At 44.7% G+C, this 26857-nt stretch overlaps 1 protein-coding gene across 1 annotated transcript in view; it reads left to right on the top strand.

Moving 5' to 3' along the window:
- The first annotated feature begins 563 nt into the window (after positions 1-563).
- Positions 564-26857, top strand: part of DRD2 (dopamine receptor D2) — a 1132644-nt gene continuing 1106350 nt past the window's right edge. Inside the window, exon 1 of the mRNA XM_085647358.1 lies at positions 564-1260. The gene's annotated coding sequence lies outside the window, so the exon portion shown is untranslated. The remainder of the gene's footprint in view (positions 1261-26857) is intronic.

Genomic DNA, 26857 nt, shown 5'->3' with positions numbered 1-26857 from the left:
CCGGGACTTGTCTGTAACCCCTGGGCTCTATATAAACAAGATCGATAGGAGCTTTCCTGGGATCGATCTAAACACAGGGACGCCAGACAGGTGCACCGCGGTGATTAAGGAACTCCCTATTCTCATCAGCGATCTTCCTGACCAGGAACCAGATCCCCTTTGAGCAGCACCCTTTCGAACATATTTATCACGTATTTATTGTGTACTCCTGTGTAAGCAATCTCGGTGTTGCCCGACAAGCCAACTGAAGAAGAAAAATCGATCTGCCAAGGGTCACACAACTCAGTCAAGAATCTGTAATTGCAGCCACCCATGTAGACCACGTCTCACTCTCAACGCAGTACCAATCTCCGCCCCTTCCAATACCATAGGAGGAGCACATTTCCTATCTCTTGCTTGTCCTGCTCTCTGGCACACCTCAAAACTAGCAGCAATCAATAAAATACCAAGACATCTGAACAAGACTAACGCATCCTCGCCACCTGGCCTTGGCACACGACCTGGGGACGATTTTTCTGAAGTAACACTTTCGTCTCTATATCCAATCTGAGTAATAAAAAAAAAATATATAGCGCTGCGCTAAGAATAGAATGGTCTCCACGCGCTTCCTGCGTCCCAGCATCAAGCTATAGTCCTCTCTGCTAGGAAGAGGCTGCACAAACACGTGCACCTTTCCCGTCGTGATGGACCATGTGATGATCACACAATGACTGGTGCACGGACCAGCCCCACAGAGCTGAGATGCTGGCTGTGAGCAGGCAGCTGTGCAGAAACCGCTGTCAACGCTGAGGAATGGACGTCTCTGGCAGCTTTCTCCCCACTCCTCGGAATGCAGCTCACGCCGAGCACTGGAGGTGAAGATCCTGGGAACGGAGTGCACTTGGGAGAGTGCGAGGGGTGAGCAGCCAAACCGTTACTCAGCCTCCCTCGCAGAGTCGCAGCTGAACTTCACCCAGAAAGGGTCCGCGAAACTTCGCTCCCGCGAAACAGCCACAGCCCTCCAGGAACGCTGATAGGAAGAGGATGGACCAATGGGTGCACCCGCCAGCTGAACTGGGGATGCCGTGCAAAACCCCCTTCAACCACAACAGTTAAAGTAACATACTGCCCGGGAAACAGCAGCACCCCTCGCCCAAGCTCTGTGCTCTGCCACTGGGGACTGGATCCGAAGACGCAAGGGATGCCGGGTGGATGCCCAGGAACAGAAAAGATGCCTGGAGAGCCGACGGTGCGGGCTGGGAGCCGCTTCTTGGTTTGAAGGTAAGACATGCTTCTATCAGCCCCCAGCTTAGCACCCCTTTGTGGATTGGAAACACACCCTCATCCGGGGTAATGTTGAAGGAATCATTGGAAATGTATGTTTCTCTGCAGGAGTAGGTTCCATGCACATTTCCCGTGTACTTTTAAAATTCGCACATACTTGACTTAATAAGCAGCCCTTCTGTTTCATTTTTGCAACCAGACGTTCTCCCGAGCCTTTCTGAATATGTCACCAGATCTGAAAAGACCCTTCGATATTCTGACATTGCCGGAAATAGGGCAGAACATTCAGTTCATTAGAAAGTTGCCTAGGGCGAGAGGCCAGGCGAGTCATGTGAAGGCAGCCCAGGCAGCTTCCAGAGACCTGTCCACCAATGAGGGGAGAATCCCGGACCCCCGCCCACTTCGAACTCCTGCAGCCTAGGTTATCTGGGGGCGTTCATTAAAACTTTGCTTTTTTCTCAGGGTGCAGTTGCACCATCTGATGTTACGTACTAACACAGGGTTAAAGAAGAGCTTGGATCCAAGTCTGTGTCAGTCTGCGACCGCACATGTGCGTTAATGTGTATATGTGTCTGTCTGCTCTGTCTGGGTGGGGCAGGCGGCGGATGATTGTGTGCACCGGTGGGTCCGAAAAGAGATGAGTGTGTATGTGTCTTCGTATGTAAGTATGTGCGAGGGACGATGTGCATGTATGTCTGTGAGTGTTAATTGTGTTCATGTGTTTCATGCATGAGAGTCTGTGGTGGGTGAAGGGTGTTTGTTTGTGTGCCCAAGGGGGGAAGTGTGCGTCCATGTACAAGAAGGTGCGTGTCTCGGTTCATGCAAGTGTGACTGAGCATGGGGGATTGTGTGTGTGCCTGTTTTGTGAGTGAGTGTATTTATTTCTGTGTCTGGTGAATGCATGTTTGACAAGTCTGTGAAATGGTAGTTGGAAGGTGTTTGTGTTTATCTGTAGTTCGAGGGGGAGGGGGTTTGTTCATGAAAGAGAGGATGTGTGTGTCTTTGTGTGTGCATGAGTGAGTGAGTCGAGAGATGCGTTTGAGTGCTTGTGTGTGTGTGGGTAAGCCAAAGGGCCCCCTGGCTGCAAAACAACACACCCGAAGCCTAAAGAATAAGACATTACCCAGTAATTGAAATATGACTGGGGTGGGCAAATATTCCGTTCCACCCACGGAATAGGTGGAATTTTGGCCACTCAGCCTTGCTCTATAATGCAGAGTTCTGGTAAAATCACAGCGTGGCAAATTTTTCTCTCACGAGGCTACAAAAGTTGTGAATGCGGGATTTGGCGTCCCCTAGGTCGATTTCCTAATACAGGTGGGTGCAGACGGTTGCAAGCGGTTGATGTCAGAGGGCTGCCATACGAGTACATTTGCTGTCGCTCGAGTAGATTTTCTTCTCAAGCGGTATTGAAATCAACTCGAATGGCCAGGCACGCTGGGGCAATACATGGTGCCGTTTGCCAACGCTACCCCTGCTAAATAGCAGAGCAAGCTGTATATTTTTCACCTGTTGGTGGAGTTCTGTGGATTTTTTCTGGAATTCTGCGGCGTGAAACTCCGCAAGTTTTGCCCACCTCTAAATATAACTATAACAGAATAAAGTGCCACACCTTCACAATCTGAACCAGATTTGTGTCTTTGATGGCAACCCCAGAACCATGCGGAAAGTCACTGATTGTCGAAAGCTGCACAAGGCCACTGTGATTGCTGACTGTGTGCTATACACATGTTAATAACATAGTATGCTAACATAAAATAGCATTTCTTTAGGAGCACTGCCCACAAGACAGATCTCTGGACTGAGGTGTGTAGCTTAGATCTCACTGGTGCCTACAGCAGAAAAGTGATTTATGTCCCTCTGGCTGCTCTAATGGAGACAGCAATGACCGTGTGTGTGTTGGTGGTGGGAAGAGTAAACATTCTTGATAGATTGTTCTCATTAGTGCCAGCAGACAGACTGTGCAGACACCACAGACAAGGAAGAGAGAGAACTCACCTAAGTGGAAGCAGCTGCATGCAATGAGTCAACATCTAAGAGAAATGCAACTCTCACACTGTGCAATACTTTGAGGACAGTGGTCTAGATCAGTGCAGCTAGAACGTTTGCTTCGTCTGTATGCATAAAAAAACACCAGCGACTTCTCTTTAATGTGCTTGGACCCAAATTCTGGGACTCAATTTCTCTTGACATTCGTGCCATGTGCCACTGCCTTCATTTCAGGGAGGCTCTTAAAACTTGACTGTTCTTTTAAGCACCAAGCGCCATGAGACTTCGTTTGAAGTCTTCTGCGCTACTCAAGTTCCCGCATAAATAAATGAATACAAATAAATTCATGGCAAGCATATCATATAGCGCTTCACTAGCTCCAAAGACTCCAAGGGTGAATTCCAGGGAATATTTTATCACCCAGCTAGGAGCAGCAACTCGTAGGTGGGACAATCCGAGGTAGCGCAGTTGAATCGCTCATATTTATAATTTGGACCCCAGGGGGAATGTGATTTGCCCAGAACCACATGATGGTTTTGGCCAGAGTTCCAAAACTGGTTTTACGTCTCAGGTCTCCTCTAGGTTCCAAGGTCAGCTTGTTGACCCCAATACATGTGGATGTGCACATATAATGTGATAAACAAAAGAATACTATTATTCCCTCTATCCTAGCAAGTCTATGCATTGAGTTGGCACACCCGTTACTTAACAGACTGGCATGTTAAGAAAACGTGTAATCAAAACAGAAAACATTGGGCAAAAGTTATAATGACTGATCATCGGTTAAAGGCGTTATAATTAGGGGTGAGCTCAGATTAAAATTTGCATGTAAAGCCAGATGAAATAAAGAGACTTTGCCCTTTTCAAAGATGGGAGCATTTTCAATCTTTCTTACTTTGCTTTGCTTTGAATTCCTGCAACAAGATTCCTCACTGAACAAGCATTGGCAAAGCCAACAGGTCTCACTTATGCAAGACCTATTTACTTTTCCAATATGTTTCAGCTATGTTTCACACCAGTGTGGCTGCTGTTCAGCATAGCTAAATGTTAGTAGGGTAAAGGAGAGTGGTGTGGAGTAGAGAGGAGTGTTAAGGAGTGGTATGGAGTGACATAGAGTAGAGTTGAGTGGCGTGAAGTGAAGTGGAGTGTCATGGAGTGGGGTAGAGGGAGTAGAGTGCCATACAGTGAAAGGGTGTAAAGTGGAGTAGAGTTGAGTGACGTGGAGTGCTATGGAGTGTCAGAGTGGAGTAGAGTGTTGAGGAGTGGCATACAGTGTTGCGGAGTGGTATAGAGGGGAGTGGTGTGGAGCAGAGTGGAGTGGAGTTGTGAAGAGGGTGTTGCATAGATCAGAGTAGAGTGTTATAGAATAGAGTGGTGTAGAGAAGAGTGGAGTGGTATAGATAGTGTTGCGTAGAATTGAGCTGAGTGTTGTAGAGTAGAGTGACATAGATCAGAGTAGAGTGCTGTAGAGTAGAGTAGCATAGAGTGGAGTAGTGTATGAGTGAAATGGCATAAAGTGCAGTAGAGTGTTGTAGAGTAGAGTGGTGTAGAGTGTAGCGGTGTAGAGAGTAGCAGCATAGAGTGTAGTGGCACAGAGTACAGTGTCGTAGTGTGCAGTGGCTCAGAGTGCAGTTGCTCAGAATAGAGTGGTGCAGTCTCAAGTGGCATAGATTAGCATGCAGTGGCGTAGATTAGACTGTTTCAGAGTAAAGTGAAGTGGAGTGGAGTGGTTCAGGGTAGAGTGGAGTGGTGTCGAGGAAAGCACAGAAGTGCAGGAAAGAGGAGGATAGAATGCAGTGTTGGAGAGTGCAGTGGAATGGAGTGCAGTGGTGTAGAATAGACTAGGAGTGGTGGGAAACAATGCAAATTGGGGTGGCGAAGAGTTTGATTGGTACTGAGTAGAGGGCAGTGGCATAGAGTACAGTTGCATAGAGTACAGTGGTGCAGAGCAAAGTGGTGCAGAGAGCAGTAGCATAGAGTACTGTGATGCAAAGTAGAATAGAGCGGCATAGAGAACAGTGACATAGAGTTCAATGGTGTAGTGTGGCGTAGCATGCAGCGGTATAAAGTACAGCAGTGCAGAGTAGAGTGGTGCTGAGTTGAGTTCAGTAACAGAGAGTGCAGTCTTGCAGAGTAGAATGGAGTGGCGCAGAGTAGAATGGAATAGATGGCAGTGGCATAGAGTAAGTATGGTGCAGAGTAAAATAGAGTGGCAAAGAGTGCTGTGACATTGTGCACATTGGTGCAGAGCAGCAACGTTTTGCAGTGGCATAGCATACAGAGTAGAGTGGTGTTGACCTCAGTGGTCAAGAGTGCAGTTTTGCAGAGTAGAGTGGCATAGAGTGCAGTGGCATAGAGAAAAGTGTCATAGAGTAGAGTGGTGCAAAGTAGAGTGCTCAGAGTAGACTGGCGCAGAGTAGAGTGGTGCAGAGTAGAATAGAGTGGCGCAGCATGCAGTGGCATAGAGTGCAGTGGCGTAGAGTGTTGCAGAGTATAACGGCACAGAGTGCAGTGTTGCAGAGTATTTGGTGTGGAATGCATTGATTTTAAGTAAAGTGGTATTGAGTGCATTGGAGTAGAGTGCAGTGGTTAAGAGAATAGTGGCGTAGAGTGCTGTGGCGTAGAGGACAGTGGTGCAGAGTAGAGTGGCACAGAGTAGATTGCAGTGGTTTAGAGTGGTGTAGAGTGACACTGAGTGGAGTAGTATGGCTTAGAGCATAGTGGCATAGATGCACTGGTGTAGAGTAGATTATTTCAGAGTAGAGTAATGTAGCGTAGACTGGAGTGGTGCAGGTTAAAGTGCAGTAGCATAGGGTAGTGGTGTGGACCGCAGTGGCTTAGTGTGAGGCATAAAGTGGAGTGGCACAGAGCATAGTTGTGTGGCTTAGAGTGCAGTGGCATAGAGTACTGTTTCATAGAATCGATTGTTTCAGAGTAGAGTTAAGTGGAGTAGATTGGAGTGGTGCAGGATAGAGTGAAGTAGCATAGAGTAGTGGTGTAGAGCGCAGTGGCATAGAGTCATGTAGAGTGGAATAGAGTGGTGTAGTGTGCAGTGGCATAATGTAGATTGTTTCTGAGTAGAATGAAGTGTTGTATCATGCATTGGCGCAGGATAGAGTGCCGTGGCATAGAGAAGTGGCATACCGTGCAGTTTTGCAGAGTAGAGTTGCATAGAGTGAAGTATCTTAGAGTGGAGTGGTGCAGAGTAGTGTAGAGTGGAGTTGCCTAGACTGGACGGGTGTATAGCGCTGTGGCGAAGAGTGCAGTGGTGAATAGTAGAGTGGGGTAGAGTGCACTCACATAGAGTAAAGCAGGGCAGAGTAAAGTAGAGCGGCATAGAGTGAAGTGGAGTACGGTGTTGCACCAGACACGAGCAGTGCTAAAGCCATCTCTGGTGGTAGGCTGTTGTTGTTTCATTGGAACATGTTCACCTATTTCATTGGTGACAACACACACATCCACCAAATAGTATAATAACTATGTTTTGATATAGGCAGGATTTTTAAGGCTGTTGTTTAAATAATACAGTGAGTTTTGGTGTTCCTTTTTCTAGTTTTCAGGAAAGCAGTATTCTGTGTTGTCTGGGGTTTTTTGGCACAGTGCTACTGCATGTGTTGCCCATACTGAGGCTATTGCTCACTTTGTGTAGTTGTGCAGGCTACATCTTTTGGCATGCCAATGTGTGATATTATTAATTTAAGTTATTATTACTTATTATAAAGTTTGGCATTCTGAATCGCTGACTGTAAACAGAAAGATCATCAGACGTTCACTGAAGGGTCATACAGTGCTTTGATAGATGAACCGCAACATTAATATCTGTGAGCACCTATGTTACAGCCTCGTAAACTGGAGCATAGCAGGGGTACGAGCCTGCTCCACGGTGAGAGTAATCTGCGTTCTTCTTGCTTTCCTATAAAGGCTCTCATTTTTAATTCACAGAAAGAAAAGTAAACACCAAGCTCCCTCAGAAGACCAATTTGACATTTTAACTTTGTGTATAAATGTGCAGCAAATGTGACAATATAAGAACAAGATTTAAAGGCCTGTAACAGAGAGTGAGATCATCGAAAAATACAGTAAACAAGGTTTGGGCAAAGAAAGGGATGAACTCAAGCTGGACAGCCTAAATCAAGCAGAGCCAGCAAATTGAATAAATGGAAATGTGAGCTACAAGCCATGAAGCCAATGGTAAGCAATGGGCAGAATGCATTCTCAGGGAAGATTTCTGAATGTCCCCAAGATGTCTTCAGCAAATCAAACAGCTGTGCTGTCTGATAGGTTTTGAACTAAACATGGCAGATCCTGAGGATGCATGAAATTGGCAGCGGATTAGGAGGTGTTTTTTCTTGCTTCCACTCAGTATTGCACTTAGTCCTGAGGCAAGGTAATGCTGATCGGCAGCCATGCCCAAACTGTTCCCCACTTTTATATTTTGAATGCTATTAGCTTTGGATATTGTGAACCTTGCAAATTTTAATACACATCATTAAAAAGCTGGGGTCTGTTTGTTTTCGCATTTTCCTGCACCCCTAGGCTTAATAAATAGTGGAATGGGAATTGCATTTATAGAGTGCATACTACCCTCGATGAAGCATTGAAGCACTGAGCGAGCAGTAGTGTGCTACTTTGGAGCTGAATGGTAGTTTGGTAGTTGATTTGTGTTTTTTCCTCCTAGTCTTCTTCGCAGGTTGTTGAGTTATTCTTGTGCTTTCGCAAATCCCATGTATTTTGTCCTGTTTTGTGTCAGAAATCCATTTCTCAGAGTTGGGTAAGAGTCGTCAATGGGGTATCAGTAACTTCTGTCCCTGTTAGTTGGAAGATGAGCACATTGGGAGAAGCTTGAAAGGTAGTTATGTAGGCCGGCGAAGGGTGGGACTCGGGAGTAGACTGTGAGGGACACCTTGCACAGGAGAACCCTGCATCCCACCCCGGGACAGTTCCTGAAAGTAGACATGTGCGATTTTGCTAAGTTGAACGCTTTGCAAATCCCCGTGTGTTTTTTAAACTTTGACAGTTTCCCATAGGGAGAAGCTGGGGAAGTTTTCAAAAACATGAAAGGCCATAAAATGGAGGCCTTGTGACCAGCGGTGAAGTGCTCTTCCGGCTACTGGCTGCCCCTCTGAAGTCCCTGGCACTAACAGTGGTGTAGCATGGATGCATGGACCCCAGTTAATGCAAGGAAATTGGGCCTCCACCTCTTGCTTGGGTTGCAACATTGCTTTAAAGGTACTGAGTACCTGCACTTCTTTAATTTGAAAGTTTAAACTTCCCCTTGCTGAAGTAAAAAAATTGGATGCTGTCTCAGAGGGTGACGTTTTCTGACTTTGACTGTCTTAGCTGCTGAAAGTAAAGATATGCCCGCCCTTGCATGACTTCTTTGTGCAGGTCACTCACAATGCACAGGCATACTTGCTCTAATTCTAAATGAATTTACTTCTAATATTCAGGGATAGTGATGTGTGTTGTCAATATTGAAACACAGCATCAGCTCACTAATATTATTGTCTAATAATCTCTGTGACCCCCCCCTCCCATGTCACAAATGAGAGGCCCTGTTTTGATCTAAAAGAAACTTTAATATATGGATGTTGCATGAAACATAAACACAACATCTCTCTGTAAAATACCTGCAATAGATTCCCACATGTCACCCACATTAAAAATAAATTAAAGGAAAACTGTGTTTTAAAACAAAACGTTTAAGAATTATTCAAGGTGTCAGTTCAAGACTCTGCAGAACAGGGCTGGCTCTGCCATGCGGGCCCTGAAAGGCTGGGCCCTTGGGCCATCGCCCACTTTGCCCATGACTTAAAACATCTCTAACCCATTGGCTCCCAGGTAGTTTATGCAGGGACCAGGGCCGGCTTTTGCACCGGTGGCGCCCGGTGCGACAATCTTTTTTAGTGCCCCTTATGGCCTCCTCCTCAGATTCCCTCGCTACCACCCCGTAAAAGTGCCCCTCACCTCTTCATAGCCCCTCTCTCTCATGCACTGTATTTGTTTTACAGCGCTGGTAACTGCTGGCTTTACTAATCCACTCAGCTAGCCACATAAAATACAGATTTGTTCTTTGCAGCAGGCATATTAGCCCTTTGTGCTACTGTCTGCACCAGTCGCACTGCCCTAAACTCGGCCCTGGGAGGGACATGCAGTCAAGTTGGGGGAGAGGATGTGGTCCCACGGCTAGACTGCCGACTTTGGAGCTCGGAAACCAAGGTTCGAGCCTCAGGGTCGACTCAGCATCCTGTGAATCTGGGCAAATCACTTAATCTCCCCGTGCCTACCAAAAAAAAAAAAATGTGTTCTTGTGTAACATAACTGGTGCTCATGTAAAGCGCTCCAATTCCTTTGGGTCAAGTTTGCGCTATATAAATCTGCAACAACAAAAAAATGTATGTTCAGATGCACATACCTGCCTACAACAGATCTTTCAAATTGCTCCGAATGCACTTCTGGTAGATACATAGGATTGGGTGGGGTCAAAAAGAGCTGACGCTGCAAACAGCAGCCCGTTTCTGTAATGTGCAGAGCGGGCGTGTAGTTTAGAGTTAACTCTCGTCTCCCTTGGTAAAACATCATGCAAATACTGAACGGCGGCGAGCAGTGATAAGAGGAAACACAGTAACAATAACTATTCTAGTACAGCAGTTGCTACTGCATATGTTTGCTGTTTTCCGACCCTTTATAGTGTCAATGTTGTCCAGCTCATTAGTATTCGTACTGTCGACCTCGGAAGCATGACAGTCTGATGTGGCCCCGCTGAATGTCCAATGACTGACTCAGATCTTATCGATGGATGCCTGACAAACTGAGCAACATGACCTGCAAACGATTCGTTTCCATATCCTACGCGAGGTACTCACCCTTCTGTGCCTCAGATCACTTAAGTGCGCAAAGTGCAAGCGCTTGGAAACAGGCTAACACCAAATATCAAGCGCTATATGATAAACTGAACCCCACCTATGCCCCCTAATAAAACCCAGCATATGAACGTCCTGCCTCAATGTGTTGTTCCCTCATATAGATAGACAGAAAGGCGGTCACGTGGCTATTGCATTGCGTATGCTAATTGCAGCAATGTATTCCATCCTGTCGATCTCTAAGTAGAAGGATATTGATGTGTTGGGCAAACGGTTGCTTATTGAATTCCTTTAACCCTTCACACACACGCCTTTTACAAATACAAATCATAAATACTCATTCTTCCCACGCAGACTGAAGCCTGGAGGTTGCCCCTGGCAACCCGCGAAGAACTGACTGTATCGAGATAGCTCCGCGGCCCAGCAGCGCGTGCACGCAGCGGCGCTCCAGCCAGAGGCGAGCTAGTAACTGAGAGGGGTGAGGGGGTTCTTTCTAGTCGAAACGGGCGGCTCCAGACCATGACACTGGCATGTATGCCTAAAAACGCCCGGGCACATCAAAGAAGCATTTTGTTTCGGTTCAGCCCTAATATCCACGCATGAGCATAGCTACAACTTCACTGTGACACACTTAGCGACCCCCCTACAAAGCTCATTCATGGCGCCAAAACTTTCCGTCGATAGGCCGCTCTGCAAACCATCACTCTTCCAAAAAACAAAACGAACAGGGTAGATTTATTCACTCAGCCCAAAGTGCTTTGAAGACTTGTCAGGGGTATGAGGCACTAAATGGATACTACAATATGATATCATGAAGTTCTTGTACGTTGAAATTATTTATTTAGGTTTATAGATTTATATGGCGCCGCTTATCACCTGTGAGAACATCCAGGCGCTGTCCATGGGCACGGGAGATTAAGTGATTTACCAAGAATCACAGGCTGCTGTGCCGATGCCGAGAATTGAACACGCATCCCCAGCCGGCAGCTCTGCCCGCTGTGCCACATCCTCTCCTGATTTTAGATTGTGTCGTGAATTGGCGTCATAGCACAATCAACTCGCGCTTTGGTTCTGTATGACTTTGACTTGACATAATGCCAAAGATCACACCAAATGACACAGGGTTAACCCACGGTTAGAAATTAGGTCGACACCCCCGCCAGTCAACATCTCTCTCTGAGTGGGTGACTTGGTGATCGAATGGATGGCAAGACTGTATGCACGTGACAACACCGATGAGAGCAACAAAAACAATAATCATAGAAATGATAGTAACAAGGTAGAAGGCAACAAATACGCCAGTGACAACAATAAAAACGCTGATAAGAACAATAACAATGTAATGCATGGCTTGCTTAGGAAGTCTCTGTTTTTTACAATATAAGCCTGATGTTACCAGAACCCCTTGTGAAATCCATCCCGGTAATTCACTGTTACCCATCTATAATTCTATATGTTAAGTATGGCTCTCACAGAGAGCACAGCGTAAACAATTGCATTCTGAATCCTGCAATTCACTGCCATGTTGTAGCTATAGTGGGTGACAGAATTTGTTGCCAACTGTTGTTATGTCATAACGCCGGAACTCCAGGCGGCTCTGCCAAGCCTCACTAGGGGGCATATTATCAAGCACGGCGTTAACATTATCGCCGCTTTAACGGCAGAAAACTGCCACTAAAGCGGCGATAATGGGCTTGATAATACGCCCTTGAGAACTCCAATAGAAGCCCATCTTGACACCAGCACATGGGCTTCTATGGGAGTTCTCAAGGGCATGTTATCAAGCCCATTATCGCCGCTTTAGTGGCAGTTTTCTGCCGTTAAAGCGGCGATAATTTTAGCGCCTTTTCTTGATAATATGGCCCTAGGAGTCTGTCGGAGCCTAGAGCAGCAACAGTGACTATTGTCACCTCGGTGTTCTGAGTGACATCATAGACAACTGGATCTTCACTGGTGTGGCCTATTTTACGTCACTTAGAACCCCTCGGTGGAAAACATCCCAGTTATTCACTGTCACCTATTTATAATCCTATATATGCAAAATAAATCAATAGGACCTTGATTGGGTGTCATTAGTTCACCAATTGCCAGTCCCCTGCCAGTTATTAAAAACATTATTCCCCGCATATGTAGTCCAGGCCGTAAAATGCATTATTGACTTGAACTTATAGACACCCGATGCATTATCACCCAGCTTAATAGCACTCATATAGTTATCTTTAGGTGGATAAAAGGAGGAGTCGATGTTGCTGTGTTTCAGATCTCCGACCTGCAGTGTCTCAGGCCAGTGTGATATCGTGGTTGGTATCATCAGACAATAACATCCTAAATATGTATTGAATGCATTTAAATATTTAGTTTTAGTACCTCAATTAAAAGTACGACATTTCGTGAGCTTGAATGATGAAAGGATGAGTCAGTGCCTACCAGGAAAGGGTATCTCAGGACAAATCGAGTAACAGGTGCGGACTTAATATGCTGTTCTGTAATTTCACAGAAGGCGCCGTGTTTTCTCACAAGCTATTTTCAGACAATGGAGTACGAATCCCTTCTCTACATCAGGTCTGAGCTTAACTCCTTCCCAGCAACCCACGCACACGCGCGCGCACACCTAGCAATGTGCCAACGCGAGAGACTGTACGCTGGAGAGCTGCACCCTGGGACCTGTTGAACTTAGACAAACACAAGGGCTGGGCTTTAAGAGGGATGAAAAATCTAGGGGGTCTCCCATTGGGGGTGGTCGATGTAATTAAAAGTGTGGCTTAAATACTTATGCTAAAAATCTGTGCTGAGCATAGTGTACCGCCCGACTGGTATTTTGCTGCTTCTGTCCATCCAGATATATAATACTACAGGTAACATTAGACATACACATTAGCAACACCTATGACTTCGTTGTACATAGTATTAAAAATGGTTCAGATTTTGTAGGTGCGGTTGTGGCGTAAGGCAAAAGCTACCGACTTTTGAGCCTGAGAAAGCAGGTTCGAGACTGACATCCTGTGATTCAAAAATGAGTAAACAGGTCCTTGTGTAATGTAACTGGTGCTCATGCTTGTGTTATATAAAATTGAAAAACAAGTAAATTTGAAGTTACATCAAAAGCAGTGACAGGTGCTACTATTGCCTGAGTTAAGATTTTCTCCCCCCCACCCTGAGGGTAAAAATGGAGAGCCCGAAAGGGACCTGTTTCAGCACCTGCTCAGAGGGACTCTTTTCGGCAAATGCTTTTAAGAACTACCGGTGCTGAGCACCCGCAAGGCCCGGCCCACTTAAAGCCCTGCACAAGGGCAATGTTGCTAAGCAGCCTGTTTTGTAGTGTACAGCACTCTGCCATCAGAGAACATGTATCGAGTTCTCCACAGTTATTGCCAATGTATGGCTAGGGCGCAAAAAGGGAATTAGAAACACATTTCCTGCTTCTTGTAAAGTTATTAGATTATTCTAACTGGAGCTCACACTTCCGGTTTACTGTATAACCTAAGGCTCTCTGGGGGTTGTAGTCTTCTTCACACCTATCGATCCATGTGGTCTAAATCAGACCTGTGCGAATTTTTCAAGAAACTAGTGAAATTCACAACATAACTGGTAAATTTTGCACGTTTTTGCAAATTGTTTTCCCCAGTGATTGTTGGTATCTTACGTTACATTTGAACACAGAGGGGTTATTTATAAGAACCCTGCATCACTTTTGCTCCATGTAAAGTGGTACATGCATGACTTTCATAAAGATTTATGAAGCGCCACAAAGCCACCCTGGGTGGCTTTGAGTGGCCTCATAAATCATGAGAGGCGTTCCGTAGGTTTTCCCATGCAACGTCCTTGGAATTTGACACTGGCCTAGATTTACAAAGTGATGTAAACCTGGGAAATCACCAAATCCGTGCGCCTTCGAGGTGAGGCAGAACACTGAGAAATATATTTATTTCCCCTAGTTTTTCCCTCTTTTCATGTGTGCTGAATTCTGCAGCACACATGGAAAGAGGAATACACTTCTCTGGATTGTTTTTGTGCAGGAAGTTGATCCTTCCTGCACAAACACAATCCTGCATGCAAAGGAGACACCCTTGAACTATGGTACAGGGGTGCCTGCATTGGCGCTACCCAGAAAATTGTGCGCCAGCGCAGGGGGAAAGGACAGGAATGCACTGTATTTCATAAATACGGTGCATTCCTGTCCCTTTCACATTGGCGTAGGGCAGTGCAGCAAGAAGACTTGTGGCGCTGCCCTATTCACCATAAACGAGGGCCCAGGTATCCTCTCACATTTGATTATGAAGCAAGTGATCACAAATTCATTTTAGGAAGATTTGACATGAATTCCCATAATATTAGTGAAATTTGATGAAATTACGTAAAATAAACTGGTGCAACTTCGCACACCCTCAGGTCACTTTATAGCACCAGTTCACAAAGATTGGTAAAAGTAAAGCCAGAGGACTCATGGGCTCCCAGGTGGCGAGGAGTCCTTCGGTAAACCTGGCTCGTGTAAGCATGTATAGCAAAGACTGTAAATAGCATTCCATTGATCCACAGAAAATGTGACCTTGAGTCTGAGAAGGGTGTTCATAACTGTACATTTCTAAATGTTGTGCAGCAGTCCATCACTTCAGCCTCGACCTTGCTCAGTTTGAGAGGAAAGAGTTGCAATTAACTGCAGAAAGCTGTGGTAAGTGCTGTACTGTTTATTAGCTTGTGATAATAGACTATCTGGAGGGCTATGCAAAGCTGCCAAGCATAATGGCTATTGACTTTTCACACTCTTTTGTAGAATAAAATTGCAGATTTGCTAAGCGTGAAGCTGAACCAGTACATTTGTTCTTTAAAAAAGAAATGAGATATAGCAGTTATATTGCTGCCACTCAGGGCCAGTTGAAGCAGCCTCTTGCCATTTTAGGTTTCACCTAAACAGTCCATGCAGCGCATTCATTGTACTTGTAAACCTCTTGTAAACATAAAGCAAAAACTTAAAAGGGGCCTGGAGCCCGCTCCTTACTTACCATTAATTACCATCACTCACCATTGGTTGGCTTGTATGTTGTTCTCATGTCCTTCAATAATCAATCAATAAAATACTTTATTTCAGTTCTTTAGCAAACCATAAAAGTGCGTATACAATATACAATACTTTGTCACAGAAGAAAAGAAAACCATACATTTCACCAAGTGCCAGTGCACAGGAGGAAATACATTGATGGTATGGGTACATAAAAAGGGCAGAGTTTCATAAATTAAACATTACTGGTCCAGACAGTTTCTCAGTCTGACAGATAACTTTAAAAACTCCTTAACTTGGAGGATACTGTCACTGTGCAAAAGCTGCAAATACAAAAGTGCCGGCCTGATTTGTTTAAAACCAAGTTTTTTTTAAAAAGAGTTACTAAGTATCGCTTGCGTGGAAATTCATAAAATTTACATAAAAAAATAAAATGCAGCATATCCTGCGGAGACTTTCCGTCGCAGCCGCAAGGCGCTGCTGATTTGTTAAAAATATCAGTCTGAGGTCTAATAAGCAGGTGATGGAACAGATTAAACCTAAATCTGGTCAGTAAGAATTATTCATGTGTGGTCAGTGAACCTGCCAGGTATGGTTCAAGAGCCTCAGTAGTCTTTAGCATAACAAACTCCCTCACACTATGTTTCTGAAGCTCCACTTCTTCTCTCAGGGTCCTCCTATCCATCAAAAAGGCCTGTTTAACGGACTCCAGATCTCCCTTTGAAATTAGGCATGGATTAGCAAAAAGTTCAGATCGTTCAAGTTTTGCAAAGTTTGACTTTAAATAGTTTAGCCAAGGGGAGCACATTGCCTTGTCCAGGCCCATAAAATCCTTCACAATTAAGTGTGTTAGGGGTATGTCCTCATTTAGCCATAATTTGAGCCAGCAGGTCAAGGGACGTAGAGAAAACAGATCACATAAATATTGCGTCCCCAGCTCCTCATGTACAACAAGGTTAGACGTACCAATGGGGACACACAGTAGGCGCTTCATAAATGAATTTTCCACGATCTGTAATTGTTCCCCGCCAACATACCCCCAAATTTCGCTGCCATAAAATGCAATTGCCACAGACTTAGCATTATACAATTTCAGCATGGCACAAATGGGTTTTTTCCCCAGTTTGGCAGCAAAGTTGAAAATAGATGCATTAACCCTCACCATTTCTCCTTTCTTTTTTTCAAGATGAGGTTCCCAATTTAATTTTGTATCAAAGAGAACTCCTAGATAGGAGAAAGTTGTAGATAAGGGGATTACTTCTTCACCAATCTTAAATGAGAAGGACCTTTTTGGTTGCTGACCAACTTGTAGAACAAATGATTTTGTGTTATTTACCAGAAGGTCTCTGTCCGTCATAAACAAGTTAAAAACATTTAACAAGGATTGAAGTCCCTTCTCTGTTCTTGAAATTAAAACCGCATCATCTGCATAAAGAAGTATTGGAATTCCACGTCTGCCTACTCTTGGGCAGTCCGCACAAACATCCTGTAACACACCATCTAACTCATTAATATAGAAGTTAAAAAGAAAGGGGGCCAGAATACAGCCCTGCCGGACACCCTTTCCAATGCTAAAATTATTTGTTACTCTCAAATCTAGGGAGTATCTCACGTTGGCTCTGGTATTACAATGTAGATCAACCAGAAACTCAACCAAACCGCTATCTACCCCCTTCGACCTCATGGACTGCCACAGCTTTCCCCTGTTTACACAGTCGAAAGCGGAGGACAAGTCTATAAAGGCGAGATGGATGGTGCCTTTTTGTATTACGGTGTATTTGCTTAATATCAAAAAGGGGTTGAGGCATTGTGTTATTGTCGAGCGGCCTTTACAAAAACCATACTGCGAGGGGGACATAATATTCTTTTCCTCAACCCAATCTGTAAGTCTTTGCAGTACAATTCTTCCTACAATCTTGACCATAGAGTCTATCAGTGAAATGGGTCGGTAACAGTGTGGGCTACCCTTGTCCCCCTTCTTAAAAACCGGGACAGTTGTAGAAACACCCCACGATTGTGGACATCCTTCTTTCACAGCAGCATTAAAGACAGACTCTAAGATGGGTGCCCAAAAATTGGGATCAGACTTAAATAAGTCAGGGGAAATCCCATCAGGCCCAGGGGCTTTCCCACCTGTGAGCCCCAAAATGCCCTCAAAAACTTCACCTCTGTTAAAAACAATTTGTGCACCAGTATCTATACAGGCAGAAGTCGTATTCGCATCTACTGTACAACAGTATAACTTCTTAAAATGCGCTTCCCACTTCTCCTTGGATATATAACTTTCTAGGCCGTCTCCCGGCTCCTGGGCCAGGAACGGTTTCCTCACCAAGGCCCAAAATCCAGTACTACTCCGAAGGGTGGCAGGATCTAGAATCTCTAACCACGCCTCTTCCCTAAGGGATTCCTTATGTCCAGCAATAATATTTTTATAGGTCTTTCGACACAACTGGACATCAGCTTTAATCCTAGGTTTTGACGCCAGTGCTGCTCTTAGATTTCTGGCGGCTTTTGAGCAGTCGTGAATAAACCACCTAGGTCCTTTTTTAAGATCCGACTTTTTTACAGGTGCTGATAATAGCTGAGACACCTTATCCGCTAGACATTGGAAAGCATTTAAGACAGTATTTGGGAGTGCACCCTCTTGTGTACATACCGTGATTTCATCTGCACATGTAACTTTAATTTCATTATACAGCAGATCGGGGGTAACCGTGGACCATCTCAACCGGCGTCTGCCGTCTGTGGTATTCACCCTACCAATAGAGGAGTCTTCTCTTTCTTTAGCTATCAGTGGACCCCTCATGAAAACAGTGAGAGGGTTATGGTCACTGAATTCATTAGCTTCAATGGAGAAGGATCCCACAAAAGACTGCATTACTGGTGTTAACAGCACAAAATCTATAAAGGTTCCCCTCCCATTCCCCTTAAATGTCAGGGTATCAAAGCACTTGATAGGGGCCATCAAAGCCATCGTAGTTGTCAGGTCCAACTCATTAAGCATATCATTTAAGTGTTCCCCCTCAGTTGTATGCTCGAAATGGAAATCCTCACAACGTGAGCAATTAAGTTCTGTAATCATTTTAAAAAGGGGATCTCCACAGGGATGCACATTAAAATCCCCCATCACCATGAGGTTGTGAATACAATCCTTCATAGAGTTACTAATAAAGGTGTTCAATGTTACTATCTGACTAGAAACAGTACTTAAATTAATAGCATTATAGAAATTAACCAGGCCGGCCCTACAGTTATCCCCTGTTAAAACCAACCCAATAATACCAGTATGGTTTGTTGTGATTCTCCGCACCTTACAGCAAAGTGCTATAGAAATAAACACGACCATTCCCCCTTTGGGTCTGCCCCTAGTAGTCGCTACTGCAGGGACATAGTAAGCCTTATACCCTTCCAGAAAATGATTGCAGTCAGTTGACCAGGTTTCCTGCAAACAGATAATTTGGTACTTCTTAATGTACCCAATCCAGTTGCAGTCCGCCATTTTTATGCCTAAACCCGCAATATTCCAGGAGATTACATTATTTGAGTTTGTTACTGTCAAGGTACTCTCCATACATCCCAGGTCCTCTAAACTTCGAGTTACCTGCCCAGCAGATACCTCATGTCAGTCACATGACTCTAATCCCGAGAGAGCATCAAATCTGTTATGTGTTACAATATTGAGACCATTCCCACTCTGGCTACCAACATTGTACAAATAAGCTCCATTGGTGGTCAATGGCTGTAAAGATATGCATGATCTAAGAGGCCCAGGGGTCAGTGGATTTTTAATCAAGTGGGAGTATAAATACCCCAGAGGGCGTATGCAAATACTATTAGGAGTATGAACCATTGCTGCTGCTCTTAGTAAAACTGTGGCAACATGTTGAGGATGCCTGAAGTTAACAATAATACAGTCACCATTTGTTAACTTACTAGATGATCCAATCCAGTTCACCCTTCTTGTTGTTATTATTTGGTCAGCAAATTTAACAGGAAACCCACAGTTTGTATTGAGCCAAGAGACCGTTCTATTCTTTAAAGAATCGTGAGTTTCCTCATGGGCCTGATAAGCATAGGACTCAATGGGAGGGACATTTGTAAGTACAGCCACATAAGGTGCACAGTAAGGTGGGAGATTGACATGGTGAGTTTTCTTTACATAACTGTGAACTGACTTGCCCTCAGGAATTCCCGTAACCCTTATATTCTGCATGATTGGTGGGTTGGGATCAGATGGGGCAGGCTCAGCAGCAGATGTATACTGCCTAATATTTTTTAAATGACCTCTGCCTGTTCCCAGACCCTCCACAATTGATTTATTATTCTCTACATCTGAGTTTACTGATGCTAAAGCCAGATGCGATGTTAGCAGCCCACCTAGTCCTTCCACTTCCAGAGCCATTATGTCTAATTTGGATAACAGGGGTTGCATAAGCTCAGTGATTTTTGCCTCTATTTTTTCTTCCAGAGAATGAATTAGAAGAGCAAATGGTTCAAAATCTATATTAGTACTGGTGCCACCCATACCACTACCATCCTCTGGGTCCTTTCGCGCTACCACACTATTTGGGGCTAAATTGCTCTTTCCTGCTCTAGGTTTACAATTCTTCCCCCCACGTTTAAATTGTGCCTTCCTGCACAATCTTACCGGCCTAAGGGGGGGTGATAGGGGTGGTGTCTCTTCTTCTGACGAGTCAGGTACTGTTTCTGGGTGGTCTTCAGTCTGGTCTGCATGTACCTGCACTTCAGTAATTACGACAGCCCCACTACCCCCTTCCTGTCTATCTGTAGCAGCCAAAACCACCAGAGGGGGAGGCAACTCTGCTAATAAGACAGAATCATTACCTCGCCCTAGAGACGCTCTGCGGGTATTATTAATTTGATTAACCTTTTGTACAAGATAATTTTCCATGGAACCTGCCCCAATTAGAGGTTTATTAGTCTTAACCTTAGCCATTTTGCCAAGCTTGACAATAATCCTCAGCACGGCACGGCACAAGTTACCGGCGAATAAAGAATAAGCTACTGACTTCTGACTTCTGATGACAAACAAATTAAACAAATTAAACAAATTAAAACAAATTAAAACTCACACTGTAGTGAGTAAAACAGATCCAAAAAGTCAGAGTACAGGGTCCATGGCCCAGCCTGGCCTCTTCTGGCCTCTACTGGCCTCTGAGGGCCCACCCTTTGCAGGCAGTCAGGTAAGATTTATGCGCCACCTGGCGCTCCTTTGCCTTTGCCTGAAAGCACCTCTTTTTTTGTTGCTGTCTTATCTGTTTTGTTTAGTTTTGTTTGCTTTAATTGGTAGCGTGGAAGAAAGGCTGGGGTAAAGATGGCAGGGCCCCTCTCCTCGACGTAGGCCGCAGCAAAAGTCCCACGATACCTCACGAGGCCCACGGTCTAGATAGCTCTGGCGGGGGCTAAATGTCAGGGCAGCTGTACGGATCCCCCCCCACCGCTGTGATAACGCCTGTGATAGCTTCCTCCAGTCGCTGCAATATTCTACAAAGGCGGGCAGGTAAAGAGGCCCAGGCTGCAGAAAACTGCGCCGTGCAGAGAACCGCGCCGCTATTCCACGCCTCCACCTTCGGCACCTGTCAAGGAGAGCTGCGACTAGATGTCGAAGTGTGAGCTCTCCGCACTCACCGCCTCTCCTCTGCCGCAATGCCGCTTCCGCTTCTGCCTCCGGCGCCTGAGAACGAGAACAAGAGCCGCAGCTGGAAGATAAAGCGAGCTCCCCGCACTCACCGCCTCTCCCGGGAGTGCTGCCGTGCGCTGATGTGGGCTTTATGTTGCTGCACTCCTCTGGTCCAGACTCGCCGAGAACGAATCGCCTCCCGTAGCGCCAAACTCCACCGCACTGCCCCCGTAGTTTTCTTGCACACGTTCACTCAGGGAAACTACTCGGCGTCCGAGCGTCCGCCATGCCTGACTGCTGAGGGGAGGAGTTCTGCCGTCCAGGGAGTCCGTCCTCTCTGCCCCTTCTCTCGCTTCAGCTGTTGTCCTTGCTTCTCATCGGTCAGTAACTTCCTGCTTCTCCTGGGTTTCAAGTTTCTGTCCCTGCCATGGAGCATGGACCAACTACAGTTTCCTGTCTGCAGCCAGTATCCTTGCCCTGGCTGCAGGCTCTCGCAGGCATCTTTTTTTTTTAGCTTTGGACATGCAGTCTCCACGACTGCATGAATCTGCAGGGTGTGGCCCACCCTCCTCCCTTGCACAGCTTCCTCTACCTTACCCGACTCACCACCCACTGTCCAATGTTTGCACTCCCTCCCACCCACCACCCCTCACACTGTCAGTTTTTGCTCCCAGCACGAACATTAAAGCCAAATAGCTCTCTCTGATCTATTTGGCTTTGTTAATGTTTTTAAAGATTTTTCACATCAGTGCAGACTGATGTGCAACACGGCTTATGGTACATAAAAAAAGAGCTATGCCTCAGTCAGCAATGGCTGCACCATAGCGATTTGTTTTGATTTACTTTAAGCCATGTTGCACACCATCTGCTCAGCTGCGCAAAATGTCTAAAAAACATTGACAACACATAGGTGAAACCTACTGACTTTGCCAATGCTTTTTTATTTACTGCACTCCACTGCTCTGTCTCCTTTCTCTGCAGCCAGACTTATGGAAGCATACAAAGGGGATGGAGTACTTTTGATCAGAGTTCATTGTGCTACCCCACTGTCACTCATGTAGCAGCAAGGAAACACAAATCAAGGCAGCCTGATGTTCCTTCATGCTGGGTGCGGCATCTGGAAAGAGGGATAAACGAAGATACCTATGCCAACTTTAGGTGAATCTGAGAATTTTGTACTTTTAGCAAAGTTAAAATTTTCACAAATTGCCCCAATATAATACCCCTAACTATCACTAGGGTTAAGCTGGTATTAATAGAAAGTACTCACTTCTGCGGCTGTTCTGCGGCTGGCAATATTACCCTTTGCAGCCGTTGACAGGTGTGGAACTTGGAATGGGTTCTTTGGGATTGGGTGGGCATGAAGCACCCGTGAATGCATTCTTACCCAATTGTAAAGTTAAAGAAGGTTTTCTGCCCATGACACCTGCATGACACTTTTAATTTGAAGATAAACATAAATACATTTTGAACTTTGACTCATGCCCCATTTTACCGTTTTATCAACTTGGGTCAAGTCAAGAGCATACATTGGTTAGGACCGGCTTTGGAACCACTGACCCACTCAATTGGTTCAATGACAAATACTGGAAAGTCGAAGTCATGATCAGGGGGAGATTGTAAAACAAACAGTTTCATAAACTCTTTTCTTCAAACGAGTGATAAAATAGATTTTCCACAAAATGTGCTTTCTTTAAATAAAAACATTCAGTTTGGTGTTAAATGTGTTTTTTTTTTATATATGTATTTATTGATGAGCTAAATAGGTGCAACGAGGAGAAATTTTTTATCTTCTCCTCGTTTATTTCCTCTTTCAATGTGTGCTGAATTCTACAGCAAACATTGGAAGAGGAAATCACCTCAATTGATTGTTTTTGTGCAGGAAGGTCTGCCATCATGCACAAAAACAATATCCCACCGACCCAGGCAACCTTGTACCATGGTGCAAGGGTGCCTGCTCCAGCGCATGGCAGCAGCTTGTGCGCCAGCGCAGGGGGAGGCACAGAGATACGACATATTGTTGTAAATATGTTGCATCCCTGTGCTTCGAAACTATAGCAGCACGGCACAGCAAAATGACTTGTGGCACCGTGCTGCATTAGTTTCTTGTAGATCTGCCCCAAGATGTCCAACGGTCAGTTTAGAATTCTCACCCCAAGTTTACGCTCAATTCTTCACCTAAATTAACACAACCAAATTGGACAAAGACCCTCTGAAAAATTAGCTATTGGCAGTACCCTCACTCCAGTACCGCACATCAATAAACTGTCCCCATCCGCAAGCACATTCTCCTCTGTGGTCTGTGTAAAATACAACATATCCTGATGGTCGCGTGACTGCTAACTGACACCCAGGCTTTCTTTACATCTCACCTTGTGGGGATTCCTTAGCTCCCCCTCTTGACCATCAAGGGAGATTCTTCTCATGACCAGGCTGATCTCTTCAAAGGGGATATTCAAACAAGTTTGACCTGTCTTCATTGCTGCTAAAGGATCTTCATTGGCAAACCGTCTAGGGCAGAACACAGTTCCGAATCAACTGCACGATATGGGTGGGCGTAACTCGCGTAATTCCATGTGGCATATTCACAAGGAATTACCTAAGAATTTCTCAAGCTTACACTTGAATTACTCAAGAAGATTACTTTGGCCTTCAGATCTATTTCTTAGCACAAAAATGCAACATGCGAGGATGCATTTTGGCTAAGAAATTGTGCGAAAAGCAGCAGAACATGAATATGGAGGGCAAGCAGCCACTCACGCTAGCTAAACGTGCTCTTGAGGTAGGATGCATGCCACACCATGCAGGAATGTGCTGCAGGCGCCGTCACAGTGGCAGGCTGCATATTAGGCTCTCCTATGATCCTAACAGCCCACCGCCATGAGACCAACCATCCGCAATGGATTACACTAATAATCCGGCGGGCGTGCACACTACGGGCTTGGCTGTCCTCCCGTTGGCGTGGAGGTGGCAGGCCAACAGGAGGATCACCAAACTTGTAATAAGGCCCTCGGTCTTACCCACTGCTGCTCACACCAACACCCTGTGCTGTGAGTAGGGTGGACAGATCCAGTGAGCAGGAGATAGGTCAACACTTTTGGCACCAGTGATCTATTGAGGAATGACTTCAGACTCCAGTGATGCATTTTCCTTTGGTCATTGCTGTATTTAGTGGCTTTTTATTTACAAATTGGCCAGGACATTTGTGCTATCTATATTTGCTGTAGCTTAATCCAAGAGATTATTTGAAGATGCTACACTGGTAATAATAGTTTTAGAAACAAAAGAGCAGTTAGGGCTGCACTGTGTCTTTTGGCTTGGCTAAGAGTGAATCTTGCATGCATTCCCGCTGTTGCTATAGGAAGGGCCAGCTTTAGGGCAGTGTGACTGGTGCGGCCGTTCTCGGGGCTGACCTGTGGAGGGGGGCGCCGACCGCAGGGGTGGGTTGCTGTGTTTAGCAATAACTTATGATTGGAGAGATGAGGGGCACTTATGCCCGGTGGTAGTGGGAGAAGGAGGCGTTCATGGGGTGTGGAGGCACCAAAAATGGTTCTCGCACTGGGTGCCACCAATGCTAAAGCCAGTCCTGAGGCATGTTGATTGAAAATTAATAGAGTTTTAACCAGTGTTTATCAATACGTTGAGGGTTCCCATCCACCACTTTTTTTTTTTTTTTTTGCACTATGCTCGCTTGCCATCACTAGAGATAATTAGACTAGAACCGGGGCCATAGATAGGTCGGTCCATAAGTTTTTAAATGCATCGGCAACAACTCACCCTTTGTAGTCACTAACTCCACTGTGAGGACCGCAGATTTATGTAATAATTCTCTGTCCACCCTCTCTGCCTTAGTAAAATTATCCTCTGCCAATGGTTTTTAAGTATTCTTACGCTTGCATAGTCGCTGGGAGCACATATTTTAAATAAAAAGCTTATTTTTATAGGATGAAAATTGTACTGCATTTTGGCCAGATTGTAGAGCTGTAAACAAGTGATTGAACAGATGACTCATATCAATAATAATCATAACCTTGAACTGTAAATAAGGAAAGGATGAAAAGGCTCTTTCATGACTACAGTCAGTGACCTGAGAGGTGCCTCCGTAAACCTGAACATTCACTTTGAGAAAGTAAGATTGTCAATAACTCACGCACATGAATTAATAAAAACATCAATCACCACTACCACCTCACTCATTCGTACAATGAATTAGAAGTTGATAGTAAGTCAGGAAGAATAATTTATTCTCTTAGTTAAAACCATAAAAGTACACAAAATATAAACAAAATACATATAAAATCATCATAAATATTCATAATAAAAACCTGTTAAAAAAACACAGCACACACATTTGTTAAAAAAACATGCATATCAGGCATAGTGAATTTAAACAACACGTCTCTTCCTCAGCCTGACAGCAGCAACTAAAAAATTGGCCACACTAATACAGTTGTGAGGACTAGTTAACATCTGAAGGTAAATTAGCTCTGGTCTGACTTGCAAGAAACCTTTATCTTTTAAGAGTGATACGATAAAGCATTGACGGGGAGAGCAATAATGGTCACAGAACACCATAAAGTGCAATGTGATCCAGGTTGAAAAATTGTTGCAGGAGCAAAGGCCCAAATGATCAACCTTCTACCACCCTGGGGGTCTGCAAGTAGACAATGCAGAAGATTCAGTACAAACCTCGTGTGTAGGAAGCGATGATAAGGGATAGTGGTGACAATTAGATAGGGCTCGGTAGACTGGCATGTTTTTAATACACTATAAGCCCCTATCATGGGTTTAAGAAGCTCCCAAGCTTTTATCTCTGCAGACACAGTTAGGAGAGAATGTTTTTACTCCCAAGTCAGGTCATTCTTAACAAGCGTATTGGGATCCCCAAATAGATCAGGATGCCACACTTTCTCTGCTAGGTTCTTAATATAGCATAGACAAGAAATATCCTTCACCTACTCCAGATCTAGGCAGTCTTTCACTATGATCTGATTAATTTCCTCTTTGGGGTTAGCCCACATCCTGATCCACCACAATAATGGAGATAAAGCCACCAAATCTGAGATATAACCCACCCCCTACCTCATGAACAATACAAGATGGTGCAGAATGGGTAAAGGAAAGAAGATTTCTCCAAAATTTGTTGTCCACAAATTGAAGGTCACCCAGATCCTTGTAACCCCAGATGTCAGACCCGTAACAAGCAATGGCCGTACATTTTGCCTTATATACTTCCAGCATGGCTTGGATTGGTTTAGCCCCCAACATTCTGGCAAAGTCCAGGACTGCGACCGCAGCTCTTGACAAGGACTTTCATTTTGCTTTAATTTGTCGGGCCCAGATACCTCTTTCATCAAACAGTACGCCCAAATGACAAAAGGTGGATGCCCTTGACATTCCAATACCCTCTCCGTAATATGTTTGCTGCTTTCTGGTTCTTGGACAAAATATCATTATGTGTGACATAGTAAAATTGGTACCCAAGTCAAGATAAGTCATAAAATCAATAACAGAATTAAGTAGATGTTGAAGCCCTATGGCAGTCCTCATTAATAGCACTGCGTCATCCATATATAGGAGCGTAGGTATTAGGTGGGTACCTGCCCTGGGAATGTCATTACAGGCTTCACATAAAACTGGTCCCAAGTTGTAAATATATAAAGTAAATAAAAGTAGGGCATGTAAACACCCTTGTCTGACACCCTGTGAAGCTTTATAGTTGAGGAGAGACTCACATCATGATTATATCTCACAACAGCTGGAATAACCATGTGGAGCTCATGTAAACATTTCACAATGTTTTGGTCGACCCCCATATTGATCAGCAGTGACCACAGTTTGGATCTATTTACTCGATCAAATGCTTAAGTACGGTCCATAAAGTCCATATGTAGTGAACCTTTTTTGGTTATGGCATATTTTCCTATTAGCTACTGCAGATTAAGGTGCTCGCCTATAGTGCCTTTCCCAGCACTGAAACCATATTGTATGTTTGATATTACGTTCTGCTGCTGTAACCACTCAAACATCTTGGTAAGTATCACTCTGTCTAAAACTTTAACTAGTGAGTCAGTGAGCGATATTGGCCTGTAACATTGTGGATTT

The sequence above is a fragment of the Triturus cristatus genome, chromosome 3_2, assembly GCF_964204655.1.
Source record: "Triturus cristatus chromosome 3_2, aTriCri1.1, whole genome shotgun sequence".
NCBI classification, from domain to species: Eukaryota; Metazoa; Chordata; class Amphibia; order Caudata; family Salamandridae; genus Triturus; species Triturus cristatus.
The sequence above is the reverse complement of the archived record's forward strand: the minus strand, read 5'-3'. Positions and strand labels throughout refer to the sequence as shown.